At 41.1% G+C, this 16,764-nt stretch overlaps 1 protein-coding gene across 15 annotated transcripts in view; it reads left to right on the plus strand.

Moving 5' to 3' along the window:
• Positions 1-16,764, plus strand: part of SEMA5B (semaphorin 5B) — a 543,893-nt gene that overhangs the window by 69,830 nt on the left and 457,299 nt on the right. For 9 of the 15 annotated variants that reach the window (XM_039330065.1, XM_039330083.1, XM_039330082.1 and 6 more), the window contains one exon: positions 5,527-5,677. The exons of the other annotated variants lie outside the window; for them this stretch is intronic. The gene's annotated coding sequence lies outside the window, so the exon portion shown is untranslated. The remainder of the gene's footprint in view (positions 1-5,526; positions 5,678-16,764) is intronic. 15 annotated transcript variants of the gene reach the window in all.

The raw sequence follows: 16,764 nt of genomic DNA on the forward strand, positions 1-16,764 counted from the left end.
GAGTTTTGGTAATTTTGTCTGCCTTCCTTCTTTCTCTTTCCTTCTATTGTCTGGGAGCAGAGATTATCCCTCTCCTGCTGGGGGGAGTGTCTGCCTATATTTTCCTAACTATCCAGTTAGCTGCCTTAATTCCCAGGGTAACATCAAGGTGGGGGGGGTGTTCCCTTCCTCTCACTGGATAAGGAGATTGTTTTTGGTCAGTATTTGGGAACTACAGCCAGTTCCTTGTGGCAGCAGCCATTTTGAGGCTATGTGGAGCTTTCTCTGACTGGGATCAGTCAGAGTCCTCCTAGCGGTGGCCATTTTGGATTCCCAAAGTTAAAGTTAATTGTTGCATTCAGACTGTTAGCAAGCTTCCTCCTTGCTCACTGTGCAAAATTGGTTTAAAACAAAGTCATTATTGTTTCCAGAGCCATTTATTCGGCTGCCTCTAAGGGAGGCGAAGCCTCATTGCTGTGTGGTGGGCACTTAGAAAAAAAGCCTCATTTTTGCTCCTTTTATTATTTACATCTGAGTATATGGCAGATGTTTCAATATACTCGGCCAAGCATTCAGCCAGGGCAATGGCTTCCGGCGTAGTCGCCAGAAGGCTACTTTGGTTCAAGAACTGGAGAGCTGAAAGCAAGCACAAGTGGCATGCGGCCATCGCCCCCCTTCACAGGAGGCCGACTGTTTGGGGAAGCATTGACCCCATACCTTATTGAGAACAAGCAGAAGCAAAAAGTAATTCCTCACTTAGCTAGGAAATCCAACAGGCATTACCTCCCTTACAGCTGCCGCCAGTCCTTTCGGACTGCATCCACATCAGAACAGGGACAGCTTACAGACCCCCAACTCCGAAGACTGACCGCCTCTTTGACAGAGCGGGATAGAGGGACAGATCCCGATGCCAATCCCAGACCAAACCTTCCTTCTGTGGCAGAGGGGGCCGCCCCTTCTGCCGAACCAAGTGACTCAGAGGGAACCCCTCCCATTGGCGGCAGGCTAACCCTCTTTGTCCGCCAATGGGAAAGCACCACCACAGACTCCTGGGTTCTGAGCACCATAAGGGAAGATCTGTCTCTGGAGTTCAAATCTCAACCAATAGATCATTTTGTCTCTTGCCCAGCCATGAGAAATTACATAAAAAGAGGTCTCTTGGAAGATGCCATCCGACATCTCCTCAGCATCAAGCCATAGAGGAGGTTCCATTGACCCAACGGGGATCGGGGTATTACTCTATCCTATTTGTAGTTCCAAAATCCTCAGAAGGATGGAGAGCATTCCTAGACTTCAAGGGGCTGAACCTCCACCTACAATACAGGAGGTTCAAGATGCAGACGTTACACTCCATCCTAGGCAGTATCAGGATGGGAGATCTTCCAACATCAATAGACCTCAAGGAAGCATATTTGCATATCCCTATCCATCTGGCACATCGCAAATACCTATGGTTCTGTTACCTCAACCGTCATTTTCAATACAGGGCCCTACCGTTCGGCCTTTCCTCCGCCCCCCAGGGTCTTCACCAAAATATTGGCAGTTCTGGCGGCCTATTTAAGGTTGGTTCTGGTGCGCGTCCAGTGTTATCTGGACGACATTCTGATCCAATCACTGTCAGCAACATCCGCCCAGTCAGATCTGGATCTCACAATAACGACTCTTCAGAACCATGGGTTCTTAATAAATTTCAAAAAGAGCCAGACAACACCATCGACCCATCTGTTACACCTGGGGGCGGTGATCGACATGGACAATTGTCACGTGTACCTATCAGAGGGAAGACTCAAGAGCATCAGAGATCTGGCACTCAAGGTATGCAGGAACAGGACAGTAACATTAGCTCTCCTTTCCTAGCTACTGGGGAAGTTGATATCCTGCATAGCGATAGTGCTGTGGGCCCGATTTACATGCTCGAGCCCTACAATGGTTTCTGCTTCCGTATCAAAGACTCCATATAAATACCTCCAACCAGCTGGTGCGTGTCTCTCGTCAGGTTCGTCTCTCTCAACTGGTGGGCTTCCTCGGCCATATGCAAGGGGACCCTATTCAAAGAGCCCACTCGCATCAGTATGACCACAGACACGAGTCTTTTCGGTTGGGGTGCTCATCTCCAAACACAGATGGCTCAGGGTCAGTGGTCACAGACAGACCGGAGGCACAGCATAAATTGGTTGGAGCTCAGAGCGATCCACTTAGCTCTCAGATATTTCTACTCAGTAATCAGGGGGCAACATGTGCTGGTCCTGACAGACAACGTGGCGGCAAAGGCCCACGTCAATCGGCAGGGGGGTACCCGGTCAAAGTCCCTTATGGTAGAAGCTTGGGCATCGAGCTCCTAGGCGGAGAAACACCTACTCTCCATCAAGGCAGAACACATTTCGGGGGAGGCAAATCGGCAGGCAGATTTTCTCAGCACGTCAATAGTGGACCATTTGGAGTGGATGCTACATCCGGAGGTCTTCAGGGAGATCACGGACAGATTTGGTCGTCCGGAACTGGACCTGTTCGCCTCGCCAGAGAATGCTCAACTGCCCAGGTTTTTCTCCCGGTTCCCATCTTGGGGGTGGCGGAAGGGGCAGACGCCCTACGCAGCCAATGGCCGCGAGGCCTCTTGCATGCCTTTCCCCCACTGCCTCTGTTACCAGCAGATTTCAGGAAGATCCTGGCGGAGCAGGTGGAGGTAATATTTATTGCTCCTCACTGGCCCAGAAGGCCATGGTTTGCAGACCTGGTGAGCCGCTCCATCTCCGCTCCGTGGAGGATTCCAGACCATCGCATTCAGTTGACACAGGGAGATCTTCAACATCCAGATCCCCAATGGCTTCAGTTGACCGTCTGGCACTTGAATGCCGCACCTTGACTTGAGAATCCTATTCATCAGGGGTGATTGATATGATTCAGGTTGCCAGAAGACCGTCGACTAACCATATTTACAACCATACGTGGAAGAACTTCTGTCATTGGTACGACAGGAATCACATGAGTCTGTCACAAGTAATCATCCCCTAGGTGTTAGAATACTTACTGGAGGGCATCAACAAGGGGTTGTCATCCAACACTATCCGTAGACAGCTAGCAGCCCTTTTCACGGTGCTTTCTTGGGACCCTTCAGAGTCCTTGTCTAGATGCCGTACAATCAGATCTTTCCTAAAGGGAGTTACCAATAGCAAACCCCTGTGATTCATAGGTATCCCTCTTGGGATCTACCCAACGTCTTACAAGCTCTAACCTCTTCCCCCTTCGAACCACTTAGAACATGTTCCTTGCGGTACCTGTCGCTGAAGGTCTCATTTCTGATAGCCATAACTTCTGCTAGACGTATATCGGAATTAGCTGCCTTGTCAATCAGGAAGGACCTGTGCTTGTTTCACGAGGACAGGGTGATTCTTCGATTAGATCCCTCATTTATTCCAAAAATAAACACTGTATTCCATAGGGCAGAAGAGATTATTCTCCCGGACTTCTGTCCTCACCCGTCGCATGACTTGGTATGGCAATGGCACTCTTTGGACGTGCGGAGAGCTTTACGCTGTTATATCAAACGAACAGCTTCTTTCTGTAAATCAGAAGCCCTGTTTATATCTTTCCAGCCTTCCTCAATGGGCCAAAAGGTTTCAGCTTCCATTATAGGTAGGCGGATTAGGGCTCGTATTGCAGCAGCTTACGCGTCTCTTGCCCTACCCGTTCCTGGTCATGTGACGGCTCACTCCACACGCAGCGCTGCCACAACCGCTGCATGGGCTACTCAAGCGTCTATTGAAGACATTTGTAGGGCGGCGACATGGTCCACGCTTTCCCCATTTATTAGGCATTATCGCTTGGACAAGTTTGCTTCGGCTGAGGCCGCCTTCGGTAGACGTATTTTGCAACAGGTGGTGACACCATCAGGTTCACAGGCCCCAACTATTTCCCACCCATAGGGACTTCAGGAGCTTTGGTACGTCCCATAGGTGGATTCTTCAGTCATCATGCTGGAGAAAGAGCGTTGGCTTACCTGAACGCATGTTCTCAGCATGATGATGAAGAATCCACGCCCTCCCTTCGAGTTGTTAGTTAGTTAGGGGTTGGGGGCCTGTTTCTTTTTTCCGTTTATGAATACCTGCTTGAGAGTCATCACGTCCAACTGTTGTCATTGGCTACGCCCTCGATGAAACTGGGAGGAGCTAGATAATGAGGAGGCGTGACAACTTGACAACTTAGTCTGATTGGGCAGGAGGACTGGAATAACCCATAGGTGGATTCTTCATCATCATGCTGAGAACATGCGTTCAGGTAAGCCAACGCTCTTTTTCTTATTTATTGTATTGTAAGCCACCCAGAGTCATTTGGTGGAGAGATGGGTGGCATACATATTTAATATAAACAAACAAACAAACAAATACCTGTTTATGATTTTCTATCAAGCTGCTATCAATTACATCAGGGTTTGGTGTATTGCTAGAAGTAGCTAATAGTTTTTGATTTGCTGTGTAAAATAATCTTGGCAGATAACATATAGTTGATCACTTAATAGATGCAGTTTTAAAGGATGCCAGGCTAACTAGGCAAGGTCATATACTGATGTCCCCTGATAATTATATTTAATTCTTGAGTGGAGTCGCTGGTGCACAGAATGTGCTGCTATTGCTTTTCTGGGTATAACTTCAATAAGCTGATAGTCATGCAACTTGCTCACTGAGTATCTTCCTATCAGACTTTGGTCTTGCTTCAGTAATGTTATCAGCTTCCTGAGGTCCATAGCTTTAATAATCATTTCTTTTTTGTGAGTCCCAATATCTGATTGGCATCCTGTTCATTAAATCATTCAACTGACTTTGTGGGTATCTTCGAAAAGCATAGAAAGAAAATGCTAGTCTACAGCAATGAGGAATGAAGATTAGATATTATACTTGTACTGTATATTTTGAAAGTATTTTCAATTTTTGTACCCCCTGAAATTTGTGCCCTACGTGATGATGGCTTAGATTGTCTGGACCTATAACAAGCCCCGAAAGACCGAGATTCTTTCATTTAATAGCTAATCTTGTAACTGGGAACTCATGAGCAACTTGAGGTGGATAACATTTTTTTTTAAATGTAAATTTGATCATTCTTATCTAAGTGGAGTGGGAATATATTCTCAAAACTTCCTTGGTGTTTTGCCTGTGCAAGTACCACTAGATAGCTGCCATATTTGAGAAACCTCTATAATATATAACTTTAAAATGTAATAGTTAGATATGTATGTCTTACTGCTCAGCTATGGGCCCAATGAAATGTTTTAGGCTCATGCAGGTTCCTTCATCATTTTAAAAGGTTGTGTAACCATTAAGTTTGAGAATCTATGTTTAATGTGTTCCCTTCTAAGTTTATAATTCAGCACCAGCAGTTTACAACCAGATTGAGATAAGCTTTCATATAATATAACATAAAGTTACGATGCTTCCTTTAGGTTCTCTAGAATGCTATTTTTTTTCTAGACCTGTTTGGATAATATATGAAAATCTTCAGTTCATTGCACTTGCTGTCTTTTAACTTTATTATGTTTTATTGCTTTTGTTGCAGTTTGTCTCTTTGATTGTTGTGAGCAGCCCAGAGTGATTGAGAGTAATTGACTAATAACTAATAACAATAATTTGTGAGGAAAGGTGACCAGTAACCTCTGTGATCTCATGCTGCAGCCTCATGAATTCAGGCTCACATGAAGCTTCTGCACGTAAGTGAACTTATATAAACTAGTTTTCAACAAATTACTTGTGTGTTTTAGATTTGGTGGGAGATGTTCGCTGTTCTTCACAATCTTTTAATTTGTTATAAGATTATTGATTTTCAAAACATAGACCACTGATTTGGGTGTGATATATGCATCTCTTCTCCCAATGTTATGCACTTCTCTCAGTCTCCCCCTGAGGTTTTTTTGGCCTGCACAGAATGGGATATTAAACTACCCATTTGTTTGTTTGATTGATTAAATATGTGCCATCAAACAATGTTTTTCAGCAACCACATAGATTTTCTTCATGGCAGTCTATCCCTAACCCGACCTTTCAAGTCCTCCAAAAGTGTATCCATTGCCATTGTAACAGAGTCCATCTTCCTGGCTGCTGGTCATCCTTTTCTCTTTCCTTCCACCTTTCCCATCTTTAGAGCTTTCCCAGAGAGCTGGGTCTTCACGTATTGTGTCTGAAGTAGAATAATTTGACCATTGTGTTCAGCATGAGAAACCCATGCTTCAATCCAATCTGCTGACTGACAGGCCTTACTATCTAGAAGTTCTTCCTGATGTCTACTCATTATCTACATCTTTGAAGTTTCATCCTGTTAATTCTAGTCTGACTCTTTGGCACAAATGAGAATAAGTTCAAACTCTATAATGTGTCAGATATTTGAAGACAACTATCAGGTCCCTTTTTCTTCCACAAACAAAGCAAGGCTAGGTCTTTTAACTATTCCTCTTAGGACTTGGTTTCCAGTCCTTTTGCCATTCTAGTGGCCCTCCTCTAGATTTGCTTCAGTTTATCAGTGTCCTTTTTAAAATGGTGTGTGCAGAATTGAATGCAGTACTCCAAGTAAGGCCTGACCAAGGTAGAGTAGAACAGAATAATTGTTTTCTGTGATCCGGATTCCATACCCCTCTGGATGCTCTTCAAAATATTATTTGCCTTCTTTGCAGATCCATTACACCGTTGGGACAAGTTGAGATTGTGATCCATTAGTCCCCCCCCTCATAACACCTGCTGCTCTTTGCCCAGTTTTTACATTTTTCTTTTGTTTTCTTTATTTATTTCCAGCCACTGTTCCAGCCTAAATCGTTCTGATTATTTCTATCTCTCCCCAATTATTATCCCTGTATTGTCAGCAAGTGTGCAGTGTTGGAGGGAGTTGTTTAACTATAGGAGGGACAAAACAGTTACTTGGTACTCAGTCTTTCATAGGAAAGGAACTGTTTTATGGTAAAAGTTTTGTTGAAGTTGTTAAATGTATTGTCATATATTGTGAAAGGAAGAGGTTAAAGTGAGTGTTATGTAACCATTTATATGTTCTACAAATGTTATGTATTTTGAATTTCCTGCATTGTTAAAAACACATCTGCAGAGAAGTCTTTCTCTGAATAACTGGAGGTATGACTTCTATGCAGATAAAATAAGATAGGAAAAAAACTAAGGAAATCACAGAACATAATTACCTTTTGAAAGGGAAGCAAGGCACTTGTTTTTCAAGGCATTTTCTCAAAAAAGCTGTGTTCATATCTTTTTTTGCTACTGTATATGTAAATTGAAACAGTCAGAGAAAAGGGAAGCTAACAGTATAAAATAAATTGGTGGCTTGCACCATGAGAGCTTGTTCAGGTAAAATGAGAAAGGAAGATCAGATTGATGTGTTATAATAACAATATTCAGGTGTCAATCTCTCATCCTGCCCCAAACTAAGAAACTCTTAGCCTATTACATTGCACAGGAGGGAGAAGGAGGTGTGAGATTTGAATTCTGAATCTGCTCTAGCTGTGATTTATATCTTATTCTCTCTAGTTGCTGAATTTCTTTGACAAATGGATTTTCTAGCACTTGCAATTAAATGAACTTCTACCCGAGAGTATGACCTTGAATTGGTGCCTGAAAAGCTTCCGATTTTACCGAACAGAGTCTTGACAAATGCAATGGGATCTTGTTTCAAGGTGGCTTATAGCTGTCTTATTGACCAGAATAGAATGACTTTTTTTTTCTTATGTCTTGAGTTTTTTATATTTATATTCTTCCCTTGCCTTGGATTGTGTAATTTTCAGAAATCTATATTTTAGAAAACCTACGCTGTGTTTAAATAGCTTATCCAGCCTGTTATGTATCTCAACTTGTATACGGTTTAGCTTCAAAGAGAATATAAATGTATCACAAGCCTTATAAAAACCAGACAGAATGAGATGGCAGAGTTGTGCAGTGTTTCAAGAGCCAGAGAAGTGTGAATGCGTGTAGCCATGTTGCACATGATTGTATCTCTTAATCCTAAATGTAGAAACATTGACATCTAAGAGATCATTATTTATTCATTTGTGGTCAGAAATCATATTGAAAAATATACACAGCAAATGAAAAAAATTAAGAATATGTGGACCTGAATAAGATATATGCATAAATTCAAGCACTAATCTGATAAAATAGTACAAGTAGTCCTCAATTCGATTGCAGTTGGGATTGAAATTTCTTTCACTAAGCAATGCTGTCATAAACACACTTAGCCAGGGTGATCTTGCTGTTATTAAGAACCACACAGGTTGTTAAGCAGGGACCTCATGTGCCCTCAACATGGGTAGAGGTGCTGAAACAAAGTCCCAGGCAAACAGGCTAGTGGCGAGAGCTCAGTGCGGGTGCCATGGATTGGTGCTACAAAGTGCACCTGGGTGCCGTGGGTGGGGACAATGAAGTGTGGGTGCACAGGCAGGTGTTGTGGGTGGGTGCTACAGAGTGCAGTTGGATGGACACTATGGAGTGGAACGGATGAGTGAGTGTGGCAGATGGGTACTAGGGAGCCTGGGTAGGCAGGTGCTACAGAGGGCAGCAGGCTAACTTCTTGTGCTTTGCCATGCCGGTGGGCCGGTGCTGCAGGTGGGCACTATGGAGTATGGCAAACATTACAGAATATAAAATCCCCATGCTACCTGGAGGCTCCTCGGTAGAAAAACCTGCGAGAGTGGGAGTGACTTGTGGGAGTGTAGTACACACTCTTGCCATTCTCCCCTTTGACTTTGCTTGTGGAAAACTGTTAGAGAAGTTTGCCGATGACAACTGGGTGACCATGAGATGCTGTAACTGTCATCATTGGGAGTTGGTTGCCAAGTGCCCGAATTGTGATTAGATGACTGCAGGGACCCTGCAACTTTGAGGACTGTTCATAAGTCTCCCTTGTTCCGCACTGTTGTGACTTTGAGCAGTCACTGAATGAGTGGTTATAATCCAAGGACTATCTGTAAAAAACAGTAATTATTGAGAAACACTATTTTAGTTCCCAGAATGATGGCCAGACAGACAAATAGGTAAATTCAGTTACATTGGCTTCTAATAGTCAGTGGAGCAGAATCAACATTTTTATGGCACGTATGCTCTTGAGTCAGTCCAGCCTGTGTGCCTAGGAAGGAATGGGTATAATAATGCATAGGATCAGTCCTGATATGGTGAGCAATGCAACAGGATGTGGGCTGTTGGCTGCATTTGAACATAGGCAGTGACAAATGTAACAGAGGTAGTCCTCAACCTACAACCTCTCATTTAATGATAGTTCTAAATTATGATGACCAACCAGCTTGCATTTGCAATGGCTGCAGCATCTTGCAGTCAAGTGATCATGATTTGCAACTTTCACAATTGGCTTCTGACAAGCAAAGACAATTTAGGAAGCTGGATTCACTTAACCTATTATTTGCTTAATGACCACAGTAAAAATGGTTGTAAAATCAGGTCTGATCACACATAATGACTTGTTTTATGATCGCACTAACTTATGACTGAAATTTCAATTCCATTTGTGGTCATAAGTCAAGGACTACCTGTAGAGCAGTGTTTCTCAACCTTGGCCATTTTAAGATGTGTGGACTTCAACTCCCCAAATTCCCCAGCCAGCATGGCTGGCTAGGGAATTCTGGGAGTTGAAGTCCACATAACTTAAAATGGCCAAGGTTGAGAAACACTGCTGTAGAGGATGTGACTGAGTTACCTTCTACCAGTTTCAGGACTAGGGTCCTAAACCTAGCTAATTGAAAAGCTCTTCTCTATTTGGGATGGAAAACACCTTGAAAAAGTAGTTTGGAAGAGTGCAGAGATTTTGATAAGAGTTTTCTGAAGCATAATTTAGGCTTATCTGTTTGAGATGAGTTCAAGGACACGTTGTCTGACTTTCTCCATACCCTACCCTATTTGTCAGTGGTTGAATTGAGAGGCCGTAGAGGGGGAGAAATCATTGGTTATAGTTTTTCCATGAGGATTTGAATTTATTCCCAAGAACAAATTGTGCCAGTGAATCACTTCCAGAGTTTATTTGCAGCCAGTATCTTAAACTTTATATTCTCAACTGGCTACTATAGAAAGCAATCCTAATTCAACTCACAGTAGGGCATTGGGAATCAATCAGGTGGCAGGGAGAAATATTCTCATAAATTTGGAATGCACTGCTTCTAAAAGCTTTGCATTTTTATAAGGGTAAAATTGTGCACCATATAACAAAAGCGTTACTTTAGTTCTATGAAGTGAAGTGAAACCTTAGCTCTGAATAATTTAACTGCTGCAGTGGCCTGACCTGACCCCAGCTTGTTCCACTGGTGTCTGGGCCAGCTCAGATGAATCTGAAGCCAATGTTGTGATGCTCTGCATGTGGTGGGGAGTGTCAACTTCAGGAGGCAGGAAGCAGTTTAGCACCAAAGGCTGACCCCATCAGCAGTCATGAAGAACAGCAGTGCCTGTAGTCACATGATGAGGACTAGGATCCTGATCACTACCCAGCTCTTGAGTACATCATGCTCTATACCAGGGGTCTTAAAACTCGGCCCTTTTATGACTCATGCACTTCAACTCCCAGAATTCCTCAGCCGGGAGTTGAAGTCCATGAGTCATAAAAGGGCCGAGTTTTAAGACCCCTGCTCTACACCAATCAGAACAAAGGCACTTTTTGTACCTTGTCACACAGCAAGGGTGAGTGACTTTTCTACCCGAATTCCATGTGTTTGAAGCCTTGAATTTCTGCCACTCTGAACCCAGACTGCCCAACGCCCATCATGCCAAGATCTTGGGGTCATGACCTGCCAGTGCTTCTGGCTGCTGCTTTGAACTCTTGTTGTTTGGAAATTGTTTGCAAGCAAGCTCATTTGTGATTGGGATTTTGCTTAAGGCATTTATGCATTTGGTCACACATTCTGCCTGCTGTTGTTGTGCTTGCAAGTAACACTGTATACAGCAACCTAATTTTGTGTTCAGGTGTGCATGGTGGACCTGGAACAAGGCGGCTAGGTTCCGCCTTGTTGGATTATGCAACCAAGATGTTTGTTATATAAGTCTTGTGATATAATTTACTAACTATTCTTAGTAAGCCTTTTGGGTAGTAATCAAATGGGTTAGACTTAGCACTTTTTAAAAAGATGATGATAAGTTATGAAGTAGCTCCAAACCTGCAACCTGTTCCATCAGTTGATCTATATATATAAATAAGGATGCTAAAATGGGAATCCACCCAAAAAGCATTTAGTTGCAGGAGGTGCTGATTGCGCCTACACACCTTGGTATTTTTTACCTGAATGATAAGGCTGGAGATTTTGGAGATCATTACAGGGATCTTTTGGATTAAATTAGATGACTTTTTCTGCAGAGATCCTTGCCTCTACAATATTTGCAAAACAAATAAGCAGCATTGAAGCATAGCATAATGATAGTATGTTATAAAAACATTGTAGTGACTGATACTCATTTCAGTGACTGCTTTTGGGGTACTTTGTATAATGCAAAGACTCTGAAAAGAGCCCATAAATGTTATACACAAGTATATAACATTTATGAATGGCATTGCTGCAGGAGAAATAATATACCAGGGGATAAAGATTGGGTGCCCTTGAAATTATGAGCAAGGAATGTTTGAACATATGATCAGTTTGCCTGTGGATTGCATTGGGTAGCTTAATCAAGCATAGGGCAAGCCATCATTGCAAAAGCAACACATTTTGCAAATTATATAAATCCTTTCTTGGCAATTGTACAATCAACCCATGGGCCCGTAATGTGCACATCTGGTGCAACAGATGGGATACCTGTCAGCCACTGATGCAAGAGCCCGTGATTGTATGTTTCAGTACAATCACGCATTTAAGTAATGCCAACATAAGCAGAAAGTTTCTAAAGTTCCAGTCATGTCTGTTTCCCATCTGGCCTCTTTGCAGTTCCCAGTACGATGCTGCCTGTTTGGCAGTTGAGGGATTTGACACAACACTGAGTGTCTATAGCACTGACTCCTGATGCAGTATTTGGATCACTTAGACTTCTAGGCATCAATACCTTAATGGTTTAACTGTGAGCCTGACTTGGTGGATTTTGATGAAAAAGCAACATCCTATTGTGATAAGCCTAGATCTTTGTTGAAATGACCGTATGGACCCAAATAAAAATTACCCAGGAAAATTACCAGTGGAAAAAGATTGTGCCATGAACATCTGGCAGATAGCTTTATACAACAGGTGATAAAGATGAAACAAGGATAATGGCAGGCCTGTACATAGGAAAAGTTGTTTGCTTCATTGATCGACTTGACCTGCAATCATTTTACATGCCAAGAAACAAAATATTTTGGTTTTGATGTTAATAGCTCATTCTTTAAATCTGTCTGAAATTGGACTCAAAGTTTACTTTCTGGCCACCATTGATAGGGAATTAGCTGTGGCTATTTAAATACAAAGGTCAGTGAATGGACTTGAACAATACTATGTATCAAAGGATGCGGTGCACCCAGTGGTAACTCAGACTAGTGCCCCCAGCTGGTGAAGCACATGAAGATTATAAGACCAACATAAGATAGGTATCCACTGATGGTAGGTGCTTTTACATTCAACAAATAAGCTCAGCATATCTAGCAGAATGGAGAGGGTGAGTTTCATTACTGACACGATCCTTAATTCTGTAACATACAGTTTCAGTAGTGATTCAACATTATTTGTCCTGGTAAAATAAGAGCCGTAGTGGCACAGAGATTAGAATGCAATATTGCAGGCTAATTCTGCCAACTGCCAGCAGTTCAATTCTGACCAGCTCAAGGTTGATTCAACCTTCCATCCTTCTGAGGTCTGTAAAATGAGGACCCAGATTGTTGGGAGACAGTATGCTGATTCTGTAAACTGCTTAGAAAGGGCTGTAAAGCACTATGAAGCGGTATATACATCTAAGTGCTATTGCTACCACATATAAGTATGGTAGAACCATTGGTGTTTTATCAATTCCTGGACTGCATTTTGCAAAAGCACCCTTTGTGTGACACTTAACATAACACTTAGAAATTACATCTGGAGCAAACTAGCCATGATACAAGAAAGGAAAAATTATATATATAGATTACCAAACTCTACAGTGTAGAGATTATCATTTATGAAATGTAGTCCCACAATCACTAAATTCTTGAATATTCTGTTACATTTCATTGTTGGGTGGAATTTGCTATTACAACATTTGTTATTATTGCAGTTTTGTGAAGAAAGCTTTGGAAATTGTGTAATCAGCTTACTATTATGATTGCTGTCTAATTTAATGTTTTTACCTGTTTTTAAGATTTTTGTTTTCATTTTGTTTTTCTAAATTTGTACATTCCCCAGAGCCCATTGAAGTTGGGTAGCCAATAAATTTAAGTTAAATGAAGACCAAGTGATGAGACTCCTCTTAAGTATATTGTGTTTCTTTTCAAGGTAAATCAAGATATTGTTGTGTGTAACACATTGTGTTTCTGGATTAAAAATATGAATTGTAGGCTTTTTGCATGTCAGATCTTGCTTCTGCAAATTCTGTAAAAGAGAAGGGCAAGTAGGAATGGCTGGGTTTAAGGGAAAATTCAGGTAAAAGCTATAGAAAATAGAGATAATATTAGGACAAGAAATGTGTAGGAAAGTGTAGGAAAAGGAAATGATTTATGTATTTGACAGTTATGGCTATACTTGTAATGGGTTAAATGGGTAGTGGTTGACTGAAAAATGGTTGGTAAGGAAGAAGAGAGTAAGTATTATGATTTAGATGGCTGTGAAAGTTGGACCATAAGAAAGGCTGAGCGCAAAAGAATTGAGGCCTTTGAACTATGGTGCTGGAGAAGACTCCTGTGAGTCCCCTGGACTGCAAGGCGATCGGACCAGTCAGTTCTAGAGGAGATCAACCATGACTGTTCTTTAGAAGGCCAGATCCTGAAGTTGAAACTCAAGTACTTTGGCCACCTAATGAGAAGGAAAGACTCACTGGAGAAGGGCCTAATGCTGGGAAAGATTGAGGGCAATAGAAGAAGGGGACGACAGAGATGGAGTCACTGAAGTAGTAGGCGTGAGCTTAAATGGATTTCAGAAGATGGTAGAGGACAGGAAGGTCTGGAAGAACATTGTCCATGGGGTCGTGATGGGTCGGACATGACTTTGCAACTAACAACAACAAGAAGAAGAACTTAAGATTTAGAAGACATGAATCAAATAAGAAAATGGAAATTTGAATTCTGTTGTGTTCCTTCATTCATGGGGAATTTCTCCTCCTACACACGACCCTCTTGATTCTATTATTATGAAGAGTTTTGCAGGATGCATATATAATTTGCCTTATAATAAATCTGCTTGTACAGTTTGAGACAGTTTTAAGCATCAGTAAATGATGGGAAAAAGTACTACTAAAAGGGAGAGGAAAACACACCTCAGGATGTGTTTGCAGATGAGCAAAGAGTAAATGCCATGCTGTGATGATGACGATGATGATGTTGGAAGGGACCTTAGAGGTCATCTAGTCCAACCCCCTGCTCAGGCAGGAAACCCTATACCATTTCAGACAAATGGCTGTCCAGTCTTTTCTTAAAAACTTCTAGTGTTGGAGCATTCACCACTTCTGGAGGCAGGTTGTTCCACTGATTAATTGTTCTGACTATCAGGAAATTTCTCCTTAGTTCTAGTTTGCTTCTCTCTTTGGTTAGTTTCCATCCGTTATTTCTTGTCCTGTCTTCAGGTGCTTTGGAGAATAGCTTGACTCCCTCTTCTTTATGGCAACCCCTGAGATATTGAAAGACTGCTATCAAGTCCCTCCTCGTCCTTCTCTTCATTAAACTAGACATACCCAATTCCAGCAACGGTTCCTTATATGTTTTAGCCTCCAGTTCCCTAATCATCTTTGTTGCTCTTCTCTGTACTTTTTCTAGAGTCTCAAATCTTTTTTACATTGTGGTGACCAAAACTGGATGCAGTATTCCAAGTGTGGCCTTACCAAGGCATTGTAAAGTGGTATTAACACTTCATATGATCTTGATTCTATTCCTCTGTTAATGCAGCCCAGCACTGTGTTGGCTTTTTTAGTAGCTGCAGCACACTACTGGCTCATATTTAAGTGATTGTCCACTAGAACTCTGAGATCCCTCTCACAGTTACCACTATTGAGCAAGGTACCACCTATACTATACCTGTGCGTTTGGTTTTTCTTGCCTAAATGTACAACCTTACTTTTTTCACCATTGAATTTAATTTTGTTACATAGTGCCTAGTGTTCAAGTCTGTCCAGATCCTCCTGTATCCTAAGCCTGTCTTCTGGAGTGTTGGCTATTCCTGCCAGCTTGGTGTCATCTGCAAATTTAATGAGTTCCCCATCTATCTCCTCATCCAAACCCTTGATGAAGATGTTGCACTGGGCCCAGAACAGAGCCATGGGGCACTCCACTACACACTTCCCTCTATGTAGATGTAGTTCCATTGAGGACCACACATTGAGTACAGCCAGTCAGCCAGCTACGAATCCATCTGGTGATGATGCTGTCTAACCCACATTTTTCTATCTTATCAAGTAGTAGGTTGTGATCTACTTTATCAAATGCCTTACTGAAATCCAAATAAATTATATCCACAGCATTCCTTCTGGTCCACTAATTTTGTCACCTGGTCAGAGAATGCAATAAGATTTGTCTGGCATGATCTGTTTTTGAGAAACCCATGTTGGCTTTTGGTAGTGATTTTGTTTGCCTCTAGGTGTTTACCTGGACTGAAAACTACTGCCTTCTGCCTCAGCTTTCAGAATTTGCATTTCAAAATCCTTTAAAAATGCAAGGATAAATATCAGTACTATTTTATATATCCTCAGAGACAGGTTAATATTACAAACTGATAAGTAAACAGCATATGCATATATCATTTGATGTGTTTTTGTATACATATACATACATATATATACTCTTGTATATGTGAAAAATCAGATATAATGTTCTCAATTTTAAGATTTGGGATGTGTTTCTGAATGTACAACTTATAATTTGGAGGTTTGTAAAACTTTCAGATATCATAATTTTCTCTTGTAATAATTGCTTTTTAATAGTAAAAGGTTTGTGCATCCTGACCAAATTAAATCACAACCAATTTTATTATAGCCTAGAGCCAGCACAATTATAAACATTTAAATCTAATAAAATACTTGCTTTAGTGGTAAAAGCATGAGTTAAAATCTCAGTTAGTTCCTAACTTTGGGCACATTAATGAGATCACATTCTTAATATAAGTTATTATAAAAATTCAAATTATAATGATTTACATATAAAAGTTGAACTGGAGGAAAGGTATCTGGCAAAGAAATAAGAAAATTGCTTGACTTGGAAAAATTAGCTTGGTTTTTGTGTTTTTAAAAATCCTTTTGTTTAAAATAAAAGTACATGTTCAGAAAAGAGGATAAAGAGATAATTATTGAGGTTGTGCAGTTAATAAAAGTTCTATGAAGAGTAAATTAAATTATTTTTATGATACCCAAAAGTATAAATTTTTGAGTTTAGTGCTAAAATCTTCATTATATTATTTAATTATACAGAGAACCACAAGATGGGAGACAAATAAATTTAATAATAATAATTTAATTTTAAAAAGCACTCATAAAAGCAATAAACAGTGCAGTCAGAAAGTATTCCCACCCCCTTCACTTTTGTCAATTTTGCTATGCTGCAGCCTGATTCTACAGTTGTTGAAATTCATTTTTTTTCTCATTAATCTATACTCAGTACCCCATAATGACAAAGTCAAAACAGAATTTTAGAAATGTCTGTAAATTTATTAAGAAGAAAAAAACTGAAATATCACAT

This window comes from Crotalus tigris, unplaced genomic scaffold, assembly GCF_016545835.1.
Source record: "Crotalus tigris isolate CLP2741 ecotype Arizona unplaced genomic scaffold, ASM1654583v1 scf7180000024424.1579004, whole genome shotgun sequence".
Classification (NCBI taxonomy): Eukaryota; Metazoa; Chordata; class Lepidosauria; order Squamata; family Viperidae; genus Crotalus; species Crotalus tigris.